This window comes from Arachis hypogaea, chromosome 14 (genome assembly GCF_003086295.3).
Source record: "Arachis hypogaea cultivar Tifrunner chromosome 14, arahy.Tifrunner.gnm2.J5K5, whole genome shotgun sequence".
In the NCBI taxonomy this organism is placed as follows: domain Eukaryota; kingdom Viridiplantae; phylum Streptophyta; class Magnoliopsida; order Fabales; family Fabaceae; genus Arachis; species Arachis hypogaea.
Window position 1 is genome coordinate 112999582 of NC_092049.1, and position 15362 is coordinate 113014943.

The 15362-nt window shown below is 34.0% G+C and overlaps 1 long non-coding RNA gene across 2 annotated transcripts; it reads right to left on the minus strand.

Moving 5' to 3' along the window:
- Nucleotides 1-1586: 1586 nt before the first annotated feature.
- Nucleotides 1587-12659, minus strand: LOC112743731 (uncharacterized). Of its 2 annotated transcripts, none has more exons than XR_011871095.1 (4): nucleotides 12529-12659; nucleotides 12276-12452; nucleotides 12084-12204; nucleotides 1587-2115 (listed from the first exon to the last, which is right to left on the minus strand). It is a non-coding gene; the product is annotated as an uncharacterized lncRNA (long non-coding RNA). The 2 variants fall into 2 exon arrangements; XR_003172283.3 differs by lacking the exon at nucleotides 1587-2115 and adding an exon at nucleotides 4978-5444.
- Between the last annotated feature and the right edge of the window lie 2703 nt (nucleotides 12660-15362).

Below are 15362 nucleotides of genomic sequence, written 5' to 3' on the forward strand. Positions count from 1 at the left end.
TGAAAACACTAGTTGTAGTGAATTTCTAACTGACAATAAACAACATTTTAAGATATAGTCATAACTAATTCCATACTTATTGGATTTGAATAATCTTTGGCTACATAAAAAGATAAGAAAACTAGCTATTCTTTGAGTTCAATACAAAATCATATTCAAATTCAATTAGGTAGATAAATCTATTACAAGTTCACAGTAGAAAATGCGTCGTAACCAACCAGCCTGACATACTAACAGTATTTCATAAATATCTCAAGCTACAAATATTCGATTGACCTCGTTTAGATTTATTTTAAAGCTAACTCAATTATACATAAATTTGTCTCTAATAATTATTTTCAAATTCTAAATGTAGAAAACTTTATAGGGATTGCAAAGTGATAAGTCAGATTGAAGATTTCACCTAAATGCAAGTTAGATTCTCCTAACACAATCTGCACATACTTAAGAGCCATTTGAGTCTTTCCTTTATCAAACTTTTCCTCTTTTCTATTAAAAGAAATTCTAGGTGACCTATTTTCTCTATCTTCTATTATCTCTAAAGATTGTCTTTCATATACTTTCTTCACTTCATTATAGGAAAAATGCTTATCTTTTCTCACTTTCTTATTCTTATTCTAAACTTTTTGTGAAACTATTCACAAATTTTATTTATATATATTGTTTGAGAAGGTATCCTCTTTGAACTATGTTAACTTTGGAGATCAGAAATATGGAGATTTCTTTTCTACAATATAGCCAACTCGGACTCAGAGATTTGTATAGGATTCTGACGATGGCCAAGAGTGAGTTTGAAATTTCACAAAAATAGAATCACTGTTGTAAGTATAGTCCTAAACCAACAATTGACCAACATCAAAGTTTAAAGTAAAGATTGTCACAATCTAAAACAAATAATCGGGAGTTTTAAATCCTGGGTCGTCTCCCTTGGACCATGCAAATTGATGTGCACACTCTTGGTTGTGAAATACCGGGGTTTTGAAGTACAAAATGGAAAATGTAAAAGAAATTAAAGAATAAACGAACTAGCAATAGATCAAAAAGGAAATTAATACAATTTAAAGGAAATTAAGATCAAAACTAGTGAAAATACAATGCAATGTATAAAAGAGCCTTGACTTAGGAATGAGAGTTAATGAATCCTATCATTGTCATAACTACAACTATGGCAACTATGATGAGTTAATCTCACTTCTCCAACCCCTAATATCGAGGAGTAAGTCAAGCAAGCATAATTGACCTTAATGCAAAAGTCCTAGCTAACTTACTAATTAACTTAGTAAAAAGCTAGCGTTAATGGAAACAAGAGTCAACTAACAGCCCAAGAATTACCACTAAATTCGGACATTATGACTCTAGTATTCTAGGAACTCATTTTTCAAGCAAAGGTGTGAAAATCTACTCAAAATTTTCAAGTGACATTTTCACAAACACTTGGTGGGCAAAATAACAAAACATGGCAAATTGCAAAGGAAAATAAAAACTATAACCAAACTATTCACAATATCAACAATAGAAACTCAATCAAGCATATATAAATCATAAAAGACAAAAATAATAAACAAAAGATTCAAGAAATCAAAATTGAGCAAACTAACAAAATAACTTCTGTTATAAGAAAGCAAGAGTAAATGCGATGTAATTAAAGAGAAATTAAAGAGTACTTACAAAAGAGCAAGCCAAATCCAAGATCAAAACTGAAATTATAAAATTCTACTATGAACCCTAATTAAAACCCTAAGAGAGAATTCTTTAAACTACACTAAACTACCCCTACTCCTAATAATCTATGTAATGTGTGTAAAAGTGAGCTCCACCTAAGTGTATGTTCATTTTCCTTTGATATAGCCTTCAAATTGGCTTTAGCAACTCCAAAAATTGGGCCAAGAGGCCCCCAAATTCGCAAGCCACGTGCTTCATTAACGAAGTCACGCGTTGGGACTTGTGCGTATACACAGGCATATACGCACACTTGCTGATTCTTCACTTGTGTGTATGCACAGGAAGTTGTGCATACGCACACTTGAGTGTGTGCTTCTCCTTCGTTTTCTTCATAAAATCTCCCATTTTGCATGCTTCCTTCCACTTTTACCTAGCCATTCTTGCCTATTAGACCTGGAATCAATCACAAAACATATCACGGCATCGAATAGAATAAAAGTGGAATTAAAATGATCAATTTAAGCACAAAAATACATGTTTTCTCATTTAGGTTCAAATTAGAGAGAAATCACAAAGGTATGCTATTTTAGTGAATAAGTGTGAGTTTATGTGATGAAATCCGTCCAATTCAAGTCAAAATTTACCATCAAATATAGACTCATCATATTCATATCTTTTGCAACCTTAATATTTATATTAAGTTCATCGAGTAAGATATTTTAGTCATTATAACTCATTGTTTATTTATTCCTCTTGTTCTTATTAATAGTCCATGATCTATCGGTTTCTAACCAAATCCTAATCGCCCCAAATCTTAAACTCTTGTACTTAGATGAATGAAATCTATCCCTTGACTAAAGATTCATACCTACATCAAAACACATACAAAGTCTAGTAATAGAATATATATATATATATATATATATATATATATATATATATATATATATATATATATATATCTACAAATTTCACTAGAGGTAGGGGTTATATACTTCTTTATGTATCATATATTAAATATTTTTTAGTATGAATACCATCATTGTATGTTATCCTATAATGTCTCTTTGTTACATACATATTATGCATTTTAATATAATTGTACATTAAAGAACCGAGGGTATGATTCTTTGGTAAGGGAATACCAAGGATATAGATATAGAATGTCAAGCACTTGCTAAAATTCATATTAAGGATGAAGGATACACTACAAGAAAAATATTGAGTACCGTCGAATTTAGTGATGGTTGTTACCGGCAGATTCAGCGGCAGTTTTTGCATCGGATACGAGTAAAATTTTGTTCTCAGAATTAATTACCGTCGGATTTTTTATTCTGCCACTAAATTCGACGGTAATTAGTGGCGTGAAATCTTATTTTACTACCGCCAAATTTACTGACAGATTTTCCGTCGGTATAACAGTTTTGTGAAAGGCGGCATTTAGACACTTTACCAGTGGAAATTTTGCCGGTAAATCCAACAGTAAAATTAGGGTAAAATTGAAACACAAAACCCTTCTCTCTCTCTAGCTCACATCTCCTTCGTTGAAGCTGTTGTCATTTCCACCACCACCTAGAGCTTCTGCTATAGTTGTCACTGTTAGTATTTGTGGCCATCAATGGTGATCACGTTGTCGCTGTCGCTATTGCCTCTTGTCACTGCCACGCTTTTACCATCCTACAACCTCCATCAGAGGTAATTTTGGTATATTTTTTATTTTTTCAGATTTTTTTTGAGTTTAGGGATTTTTTTAGGTATTTTGTTAAATTATTGATTAAATTAGTGTAATAAAATTTGTAATTAGAATTTTTTATCTTAATTTAATGAAATAAAAATTAAAGAAAGTTAGGGTAGGTTAAGTAGGGTAAGATTAAACGTGCTTGAGATGTTGGAAGATTTTATTTAGTTTGTTGAATTAGTTTCACCTTATGAATTTAATAAGTTATTTTTTTTAGGATGGTGCTATTTTGTCTGAGATCAATTGGAGTTCGCTTCTTCTGTAGTTTATGCATATGTATTCTCTATTGGTATTCTATCTCTAAGTATAATCAATTGTTTAATTTTTATGCCGGACTTACTTTTCCTAAGACAGCGTTTTAGGACGGAAGTGGGAGAATGTCGTGTAGAGACGCCTTCTCAAAACCCTTGTTTGTTGGAAAATTGTGGAGCTATAAGGGGTTGCGCCTATGATGCACGGACATGGACATTGACACAGGAAAAATTGACACACGAATTTTAAAATCTTATAAGATATGGAGACACGTATATATGTAAAATATAAAGTATTTTTTAGAAAATAGTAATGATATTTTGATATTTATTGATATTAAAGCATAAATTAATTTTTTAATATCTTATTTTAATTATATAAAGTATTTAAAATTTTTTATTTTAATAAATAATAATATATACTATTTCTAAATTTATTTCAACAATACATGTCAATAATAAGGTTGGACACGCTAACACATGATGGTATTTAGGTGTGTCCAAGTGTGTCTGGAGAAGAATTTTTTATTTTTTATTAAGACATGGTTGAACACGGCAGACACGCATATCGATGAGTGTCGTGTCCGAAATGTGTCCGACATGTGGACACGGCAACTCAGCGAAGTGTCTGTGCTTCGTAGGGTTACGCACTAGAACGATTAGTATTTGATGTGTTATTGAATGGGTGTTTATTCTAATTTATGCCTGAAGCTATTTTCTCTATGAAAACTGTTAAATTTATTTGGTGGATGTCTCTGAATTAAGAAAAAGTTCTGCCAAAATTTTGTTTAAATCGTTTAACATATGTTTGTTTTGTGAGGAAATGATAATTGAATTTGGTGGGATATTCTAATTATAGGAGACACCCTGCCGAATTTTCTAAAAATTTTAATAAGTTGTGTTGTCAGATGAAAATTATAGGGTGTTTGTTGCAAGATGATACCAAGTCATCATATGTGGATGTATGATAGAGATAACAATGGATGGGGGTTTAAAATCTAAATTCTTTGAGGGGGTTAACGCGTTTGTTGCGTTTGTCTTCAACCTGAAACTGTTTAAGTCTCAAAGGGTATCTAGGTATTCGTGCTATATGTAATGACCTAATTTTTGACAGGTTTGGATCACTGCTAGTCATTAAGCACTACTTCTCAGATACTCTATGAAACACTAGACTCGATATTATTATTTACTACATATGAGCTTTTCGTACTAGCGAAATCGTATAAGTTAGATAGGTTGAAGCATTTTGTTTTAATTAAGTTATAATTAATCTCATACGTCAGCATATATGTACAATAAAAGTATATATTAAATTAAAATGAAATCAGTTCAAATAGCACATAGTTCATAGAGTAAAGCACAAATGTATCCACACACACACACATACACACACACACACACACACACACACAAATATATATGTATCCAAAGTTAGCTTGCTACAGACTCGATGGACATGTTAATATACACACACAAATATATATGTATGTATATGTATACTGACTAGCAACTCCCCAGATACCTAGTCCATGCAGCAAACCTCTGGGCTAATCAAAGAAGTATCAAGTCATATCCCTCAAAAGACTACATAATTGAGAGAAAATAAAGTCTAAGGATCAAAGTCCATCTATCCTACAATCATTGCACCGTTGAGGCACAAGTTTACAATCATCATCCCAGGACTAGTCTCGAGCATCACCCGCAGCATCTCCTGTAGGATCCTAAAACACATGCTATTCTGGTACCTCTATGAATAAAACTCCAGTGGCTATGACCAAGTCAGGATCCTCCATCTGTGGGGAAATAGGAAAAGAAGAGATGAGAACCTATATGGTTCCTAGTAAGGTACAAAGGTGGAAACGTATCTCTCTTGTTATTCCTAGGATTCTTGGCTCTAACATCATGAGTTATTCTGTTACCTAATTTCTTAACCCTAGTTCTTTTACTAACTCTTCTCTCCTTCCCGTATTCATAACTTTTGAAGTTTATTGATTGATCTTTTCTCTTATCCTTATCATAAGTTACAGGTTTGATATAAACACAGAAAATCAAATATAAACAAGCACAAAAAAGAACATAGCAAATATCAAACATGGAGAATGAATAATCAACAAAAACAAGCAATATGTGCAAGCCAGGAGCTCATACGTCGATTGACTATCTGCAACATGATGTTACCCGTAATGAATCGCGAATATGGTTTCTCACCAAGTACAGTCAGGTACCGGTATTGTCATGGATGAACCATGTGCAGTTAGGATTCCTCATCAGCACGGGTGCACCCATACACAATCTGGCCAGAAAGTATAATAGTTGCTATAGCTGAGAAAATGTGCATCTTAATGAGAAACAGGCTATCAATTAGGCAGGCGTCCCCACATGAGCAATCTCATCACATCATTATATCATTCATAATTTTATTCATCATCAACAAACTCTCCATGGGTAGTACGTTTTTCCCTGACCGAGGTTCTCTTCCCAACTAGTACATTTTTCCTAGCTGAGGGTCTCTTCCTAGCCAATAAAATATGTCCCATACCATATTTTATTAGTTTGGGGACTCTCCCTCACTGAGCACTTGATTAGTGAGGTTGTCTGCCTACCAATATTACCTTAGTGGGACTTGCACGACTTCTTGGAGGTATCCTTTACTTTTAATATCTTAATATAATTATTTGCTAACAAACTTATACTCTTAGTTATTTTCTTAATTTATTTGACTTATTGCCTCCTTGGCGACCATATTTCTAACTAAAAATAAAAATACTAAACTAACTCGAAAATTAAAGATATGATGAAAAATCAAGAAACTTAGCTTGGTTTTAAGCTTGCGATAATAATTATTCCATAAAATAATTAATTATAACAGTAATGTTTAATTACCGAGTCTTGTTGTCAGAAATTTACAGAAAAAACTCTAACTTGGTGAGTAAAGTTTAACTATAATTTTCCTCAAGTTTTCGATCATGTTTGATGAAAATAAGGTTTATGATGTGTGGGGATATAGTGTGGAGGAGAGAAAACTGTGGCTTTATAATGAAGAAAAACCAATTTGATTATGAAATGGTGGAGTTGGTTTAGTTTGGTTCAAGCTCAATTTAATTAAGCTATGTGGGTTGGTTTATTATGTGGCTTCAAGAATTTTTGGTTGAAGATAGATTCCTTGATATCTTAGCCGAACTGCCAAAGAAAGAAGAACATGAATTAATGATTAAACCGTAAGATTACCATTTTCAAACCGTATTGGTTTAAACAACCGGCAATTGAGGAATTGGTAGCAGAGAGTATCTCACCTCCAAATCAAATTTAGAATATTCTACTAAGCTAATTTAGTCAAGAAAAACTAGTAGTAAAGATTTCATAGATGATTTTAACTCAGCGGTCAAATTCATCGTTATTGGTACCGTTTTTTGTGTAGGACACACTTTTATCTTTCACGACATATCTATTCCTTTCACTTATCTAATCTAAATACGCCTTATAATATTTGTTAAGGTGATTCACAGACATTTATCAGAATGTCATCACAGAATTTTCGAGAATAAATCCTATGGAGAAACGGGGTGTTACATTCTACACACCTGACAAAAAGTTTCATCCTCGAAACTTCGGGTATACCTAAAGATCAAAATATCTTTAAGAACTTCGTCCCAACTATGGTCTTACACTAACGTAATACTTATCTTACATGAAAAGGGGGTCGATCCTAAGGACATTCGTAACCGAAGTCGATGAAAACTCTTCACGTTCGTATCTCATGCCACCACGCTTCTGCTGTGCATCACTCACATCGATTCGTCTTGGTTGTAGTTACTTAGCAACATGCTTGCCCCACGCCTCATGCTTTTTGGTTTGTCCTTCAGTCAGTCTACTCCTCGTATTGGCTTAGTAGAACTCCCGATCTTCTTTGTATGGTAAATTTTCTTCTCGCATTTTCGGGTCAAGTCAATCATACCTTGAAGTCTTGCAATCATCAGGTTAAGTCTAGCTTTTCCTCGAGGTTAGACCTAGCCTTTCAGTCTTCCGCGTACATTCTGCCATGGTCATCGTTCTTATCTTTATTGCAGACATGCTAGCTTTATTGAAGGCACCTTCGTTCCCTTGTTGTACGAGCGTGTCACTCGAAGTATCGCATCACCGAGGTCAAGCGTCTCCTTAGAGTAGGTGTACTCTTATTTGTATGTGTCATACTTCTGAATCGATTCATTTGTGCCTAAGGCTTGATAAATCCCGATAACAAAGATGGATAAGGTTCGAGGGTTCAACTAAGGTCAAGGTACTATTTTAATAAACTTAGCTACTCTTATGGTTTCATTATCTATTCTTGTATTATTCCTATCCCATTGTCTAACAGTCAACTGTACTACTAAGTATAGCAGCTATGTCCCACACAAGTGTGGTCATCGGCATTTAAAGGTTTTACGATGACGGTCTATATGATAGTCGCATGTGTTGCGAGAAATCCTATATCAATAAGTTCATTTACTCACAGTTATTGAAGTCTTATTAATTCCTAACAATCAACATCAAGGTGATCAGCCTTAACATATCAAATAAAATATGAATAATTCCAAAACAAGCACTTGCAGACGATCATGCTACACGTATCAATGAAGATACCCTAACAGCGAGAGAAAACAAAAAGTAGAGTATGCAATGAAGCATAGTCAGTCCATTCCTAGGCTCTATTAGGAACGAACTACTTTGATACCAAGTTGTAACGACCAAATTTTCGGCAGGTCTGGATCACTGCCAGTCATTAGGCATTACTTCTCACTAACCATATAAAACTCTACACTCGATATTATTTACTATATATGAGCCTTTCATACTAGCGAAATTGTATAAGTTAGACAAGTTAAAGCATTTTATTTTACTCAAGTTATAATTAATCTCATACGTCACCATATATGTATAATAAAAATACATATTAAATTAAAATGAAATCAGTTCAAGTAGTACATAGTTCATAGAGTAAAGCAAAAATGTATCCACATATATATATACACACACAGACATACAGACTAGCAATTCCTCACATACGTGTCCATAAAACAAACCCCTAAGCTGGTACCAAAGAAAGTATCAAGTCTTATCACTCAAAAGGCTACAAAAGTGAGGGAAAATAAGGTCTAAGGATGAAAGACCATCTATCCTACAATCATTCCACTGTCGAGTTACAAGTTTGCAGTCATCATCTTAAGATTAGTCTCGAGCAGAACCGGTAGCATCTTCTGTAGTGTCTTAAAACACATGCTCCTCTGATACCTCTATGAATTAAACTCCAGTGGCGGCGACCAAGTCGGGATCCTCCATTTGAAAGGGAAAGGGAAAGAGAAGGGGTGAGATTATATATGGTTCCCAGTAAGGTACTAACGCAAAAATGTTTCTCTCTTGTTGTTCCTAGGATTCTTGGCTCTAACATCCTAAGTTATTCTATTACCTAATTTCTTAACCCTAGTTCTTTTACTAACTCTTCTCTTCTTCCCGTATTCGTAACTTTCGGAATTTCTTGATTGATTTTTCTCTTATCCTTATCATAACTTATAGATTTCATATAAACACAAAAAATTATAAATACAAACAAGCACACAAAGAACATAGCAAATAGAAAACACAGAGAATCAACAATAAACAAACACAAGCAAATGTGCAAATAATATGATGCATGCTTGTCCCTAGTACAAGCCATGAGTTCATGCGTCAGTTGACAACCCGTAACCCAACGTTACTTGGGATGAATCCCGAATATAGTTTCTCACTACAGTCAGACACCAGTATTGTCATGGGTGAACCCATGTGCAGTTAGAATACCTCATCGGCACGGGTGCACCCGTATATAGTCAGGTCAGAAAGTATAATAGTTGCTATAGTTGAGAAAGTGTGCATCTTAGTGAGAAACAGACTATCAGTTAGGCGGGTGTTCCGACATTAGCAATCTCATCACATTATTATATCATTCATAATTTTATTCATCATCAACAAAATCACTATGGCTAGTACGTTTTTCCCTGACCGAGATTCTCTTCCCAACTAGTACATTTTCCCTAGATGGGGATCTTTGGCTAGCCAATAAAATATGTTCTATACCATATTTTGTTGGTTCGGGAACTCTCCCTCATTGAGCACTAGATTAGTGAGGCTGTCTGCTGATCGATGTTACCTTAGTGGGACTTATACAACTTCTTGGAGCCATCCTTTACTTACAATATCTTAATATAATTATCTTGTTAACAAACTTATACTCGTAGTTATTTTCTTAACTTATTTGACTTATTGCCTCCTTGGCAACCAGATTTCTAACTAAAACTAAAGATACTAAATAGACTCAAAATCACATCTGCGTCGAACTAAAGTTTTCTAAGAATTAAGAATCTTATTTTTCTGGACGGTCTAGTTCTACCTATTGAAGAAAAATCGAGACTCCTTTACCGATTTCTTTATTTGGGCCATCACCTTGTTTTCTCGCAAGGTAGATATACATTGCAAAAAGTTCGGGCACGAGCTATTTATTTTGATGGAGTTGTTCTAGGGATCTTAAACTTTAATTTAAATCAAGTTTCATTGTGATAGGATTAAAATTGAATTTTGCACAAATTTTCAAAATTCTGCTACTATCCTTAGCAATTTCTACGAAAATAGCAGGCAATAAGGTTTTTACAAAAATCATGAAAAATTTAATTTTAACTCGTTACTCCTAAATTTTGGTGGGGTATACTAGACACATCCAAGTTTGATTTAAACTAAGTTTCAGACTCATATCACATCATATGAGAAAGTTATGTAACTTTGAATTCTATTCTGTTTTGATTGCTTCTATTTGAAAGATTTCAGTGAACTAGTTACCTTCCAAGTTACATAATTAATTCTCTAAAACAGCCATGAATCTAAAATTTGAATTGATTATTCTAGACATCGCAATCTTTCAACTGGCATAAATTTAGATAAAAATATCATTCAGAATCAAAAGATATCCAAATTGGAAGATGATGTTTTAAAATCTAGAAAACAGGTTTTTAAGTAGAGAACAATTTAACTTTTAAAAATAATAACTTCCAATCCACTAATCTAATCATTCTAAAATTCTATGAAAATTAACTAGATACATAAAAGATTCATATAAAACTAGTTTTACTCAGATTGCATGTCTAGAATGAAAGCAATAAATCGAGTAAATTGCTAGCTTCAATAACTAAGTCCGACAGAAACTGGTTTACTTCACCAGTGAGCTCGTCTTCTTCTAAGGTTCATAACTCTTTCTCTAAAGTTTCAATCCCTATGAAATTTGGTGTGGTTATACCACACCATCATAAATTTCATTTGGTTCAAGTTCTAAAGCATTCTCATTTTGAGAACAAAAGCTATGTATATTCTATTTTGAGAGGTTTTTGATTGGTTAATCAGTAATCCGGTTAACTTCCAAAGTACATGAACTGAATGAACTAGACATCATAGGCTTTTGTTTTTTTTGTCACACCAGAATAGTCCTTTCTGGATTTGAAGTTATACATCTAGGAAGTCACTACTCTAAATCTGAAAAATCTGTTTAACCAACAATGATCAGTAATTTTATAAAATCCATAACTCCCAATGTATAACTCCAAAAATTATGAGCTTTTGAGAAAATAAATTAGACACCTTAAAGTTTTACTCCAAGTGGTTGTACACCAATTTGAATTCGGGATCAGTACTAGTAGCTCACGCAAGTGGCTGGTATAATCAAACAAGTTATAGGATTGCATGTTAAAAAAATAGTGAACCTATCATTATGTAAATTGCATAATTAATTCTAAAAAAATGGGTTTGCCCTGAAATTTGGTTACAGTTTTCTTGACATATCAATCTCTCAGCTGTCTTTGGTTGTATCATAAAACTCATCAAAAGTTACATAGGTTAGAATTCATTGTTACAATAGCTTTAAAACAAATTTTTCAGCAGAAGCATTTACTTTCAACAATCTTTTATCTTCCAATCTACTCATCAGAAAATTTTGAAATTTTTAGATAAGGTTATAAACTGATCAAGGATTACTAGAATATTTATTTTTCTAATTTTGAGTGGTTGGATTTTACCCATCAAATCGGGTAAGTCACTGCCTATATCAGTAACAGATTCTGCAGCAATTGGCTTAAAATTTAACTAACCAATTCGGTTACCTAAGCTTCTAATCATCATTCTATCTTTCTCAAACTATCTTAGACTTAATCATCTTAGCTTTACAGCCCCAAGAGCTCAACTTTTTTTCATTTCATCATTCAATCATCATATAATCAAACAAGAGCAATATAGTACAACAATTAATCATAATAGCTTTATTATCATAATCATCAAACTTAATCAACAGCAAATAAATCAAGCAAACATTCATTTCATCATCAAACATCATCAATCACATAATCACAAACATACAATTAAACTAATCTAACCCCTACCTCATTGGAGTTCACTCTTGGTCACATTCAGTTCAAGCTCTCTCTTCCTTTCTCGGTTAGTTTTCCTCCAAGCTTTGTCTAGCCCCTTCTTGGCTTGTGGTTCAGCTGTTCTAGCAGAGTTCTAATAGAACAAGAGGAATTATCAGAATTTTGAATTTGGGAAAGGGGAAATTAATGTTGCTAGTACTTAACAGCAGGGAAAGAGTGGCTCTTCCTTAGCTTCGGTCAGTCACCGTTCTTTGCCATCACTCTCCTTCCTCTTTTGATGATGCAACAAAAAATCAAGAAGAAGATGAAGAACTCCTTCTCACTCTGTCGTTCTTCCTTGGCCAGCTCCCTTTCTCTCTTTCTTTGCTTCTGTTTTTGCATCTGTAATGACCCAGAAAAGACATATGTTCATATAAATAAAAGAAGAAGAAGTGGGGTGAGGTGGTATGAGTGTTACATTAGTTTCTTCTTTAGGGAATACTTAATCAGAAGCCATCATTACAAGAGGTAACCAAGAGGTGTAACCTTGGTTGGAAGTTCTTCTCTAGTTCATTCATCAGAGGAAGAAAGAAGAGGATTAGGGCTTTAATCATGGTTAAAGGGGTTCCTAATGATGTGTATGATTTTGGTCTTGGTTTGGTTGACTCGAAGAAAGTGGTATAATGTGTGTTGGTTCATGGTTAACTAATCTTAATGATATACCGATTCTTCTCTTTAATTAATTAATGATATAATTAATTAAAAATTTGATGAGAAATCAAGAAACTTTGTTTCAAGCTAGCGATAAAAATTATTCCATAGAATAATTAATTATGATGGTAATTTTTAATTACCAAGTCTCGTTGTCAGAAATTTACAGAAAAACTCTAACTTGGCGAGTAAAGTTTAACTGTAATTTTCTTCAAGTTTTTTTTATCATGTTTGATGAAAATAAGGTTTATAATGTGTGGGGTTATAGTATGGAGGAGAGAAAACCGTAGCTTTATAATGAAGAAAAATCGATTTGATTATGAAAGGGTGGAGTTGGTTTACTTCGGTTCAAGCTCGGTTGAGTTAAGCTAGGTGGGTTGATTTATTATGTGGCTTCAGAAATTTTTAGTTAAAGATAGATTCCTTGATGATTTGGCTGAATTGCCAAAGAAAGAAGAACACGGTTTAATGATTAAACCATAAGATTATCATATTCAAACCGTATCGATTTAAACAACCGACAACTAAGAAATTGGTATCAGAGAGTATCTCGGCTCCAAATCAAATTTAGAATATTCTACTAAGCTAATTTAATCAAGAAAAGCTTATAGTAAAGATTCCATAAATGATTTTAACTCGGCGGTCAAATTCATCGCTATTGGTATATGGTTTTTGACTTAGGACACACTTTTTTCTTTCACGACAAATCCATTACTTTTACTTATCTAATCTAAATCCGCCTTATAATATATGATAAGGTGATTCTCAGACATTTATCGGATTCACATCACATAATGGTTAGGACCTTAGAATGTAACATTTCACCTCTATTGTAATGGGTTCAAGGATAGGTATTAAATATGGACGGAACACGAAGAAGTGGATGAGCAGGAAATTAACCTGTTTGCCTTGAATTTCAATAAGTCTAGGGGTCGATCAACGAGGGTTCGGGTGATTAGAGAACTAAACATAGAAGAAATTAATTGGGAGGGTAACCACGAGAGATACAACGAGATGGTGTTTGATGCAATAGGTGTTACTGATATAGAAGACGCTGAAAAATATCCTAACTCAGAGGCAAAGAGCTTTTATCATCTATTAGAATATGGCGTAAAATCCCTGTATGAGGGGTCTGTTCATTCTTGTCTGCATGTGTTAGAATGATGAGTGTTAAGTTTGAGTCAAATTACACACAAAAGTCTTTTGATAAGTGAGTCACTCTTTGCAACAAATTATTACCTGCCGAGACTAGTGGCATCCCCCGAAGCCACTACGAAGCAAAGAAGTTAGTTTTGAAGTTAGGTCTAAATTCCATAAAAATCGAATATTGTTTGAATGGTTGTATGCTGTATTACAAGGGGGACGTAGATCTAATTGCTTGTAGATTTTGTGATGTATCGAGGTTTCAAGTAGAGAGAGAATGGATTGGTAAACGGTGGCTAAAGAGAATTTCAAACAAATGGATGCATTACTTGCCATTAATCCTTAGGCTAAAACGATTGTATGCATCGATGAGTTTGACCCCTCACATGACCTGGCATAGTAACCACAAGAGAGATGATGGTTTTATGACGCACCGGTCACATAGAGATGCTTGGAAGCCTTTGATCGAGTCCACCCTACATTTGCGAATGAACCCAGAAGTGTTAGATTAGCTTTGTGCTCCGACGGATTGGCACCAAATTTTAATTTCGGTAATGTGTACTCTTATTGGCCTGTAGTAGTGAATTCTTATAGCCTACCTCCTGAAATTTGCATTAAGGACCCATACATGTTCCTAACTTGTATCATACCTGGTTCAAGCAATCCAAAAGCCAAAATAGATGTCTTTTTGCAACTCTTGGCAGATGAGTTGATGGAGTTATGGGTTTATGGTTTAGAAACGTAAGATATTTTAACAAAGACAAACTTCTAACTACATGTTGTGTTGATGTGGACCATTAACAAATTTTCTACTTACGGGATGTTATCAAGTTTGTCTACTTATGGGAGAATGTCGTGTCCCATTTGAATGGAGGATACAAAGGTATTTTGGCTAACAAATAGGGTAAGAATTCATGGTTTGATTGTCATCGAAGGTTTCTTAATATTAATCATTCTTTTTGGCACAACCAAGAGTCGTTTAAGAAAAATAAAACTGAACAAGAAGAGGCACCCGTGAGATTAGGGGGTTTGCAAGTTTGACATCGTATTAGTAGAATGCCAAGGATCATCGATAACGGGGCAAGTTTGAGACCTTTGGGATATGGCAAGGCGCATAATTGAACAAGCAGAGCATATTTTGGGTTTTGCATTATTGGAAAGACAATTTGGTTTGACATTGTTGGTGCGCGAACGGAATTGTTGATTCACAACACTTCTTCACAACTCCGCACGACTATCCAGCAAGTGCACTGGGTCGTCCAAGTAATAAACCTTACGTGAGTAAGGGTCGATCCCACGGAGATTGTCGGCTTGAAGCAAGCTATGGTCATCCTTGTAAATCTCAGTCAGGCGGATTCAAATGGTTATGAGGTTTTGATAATTAAAATATAAATAAAACACAAAATAAGATAGAAATACTTATGTAATTCATTAGTGGGAATTTCAGATAAGCGTCTG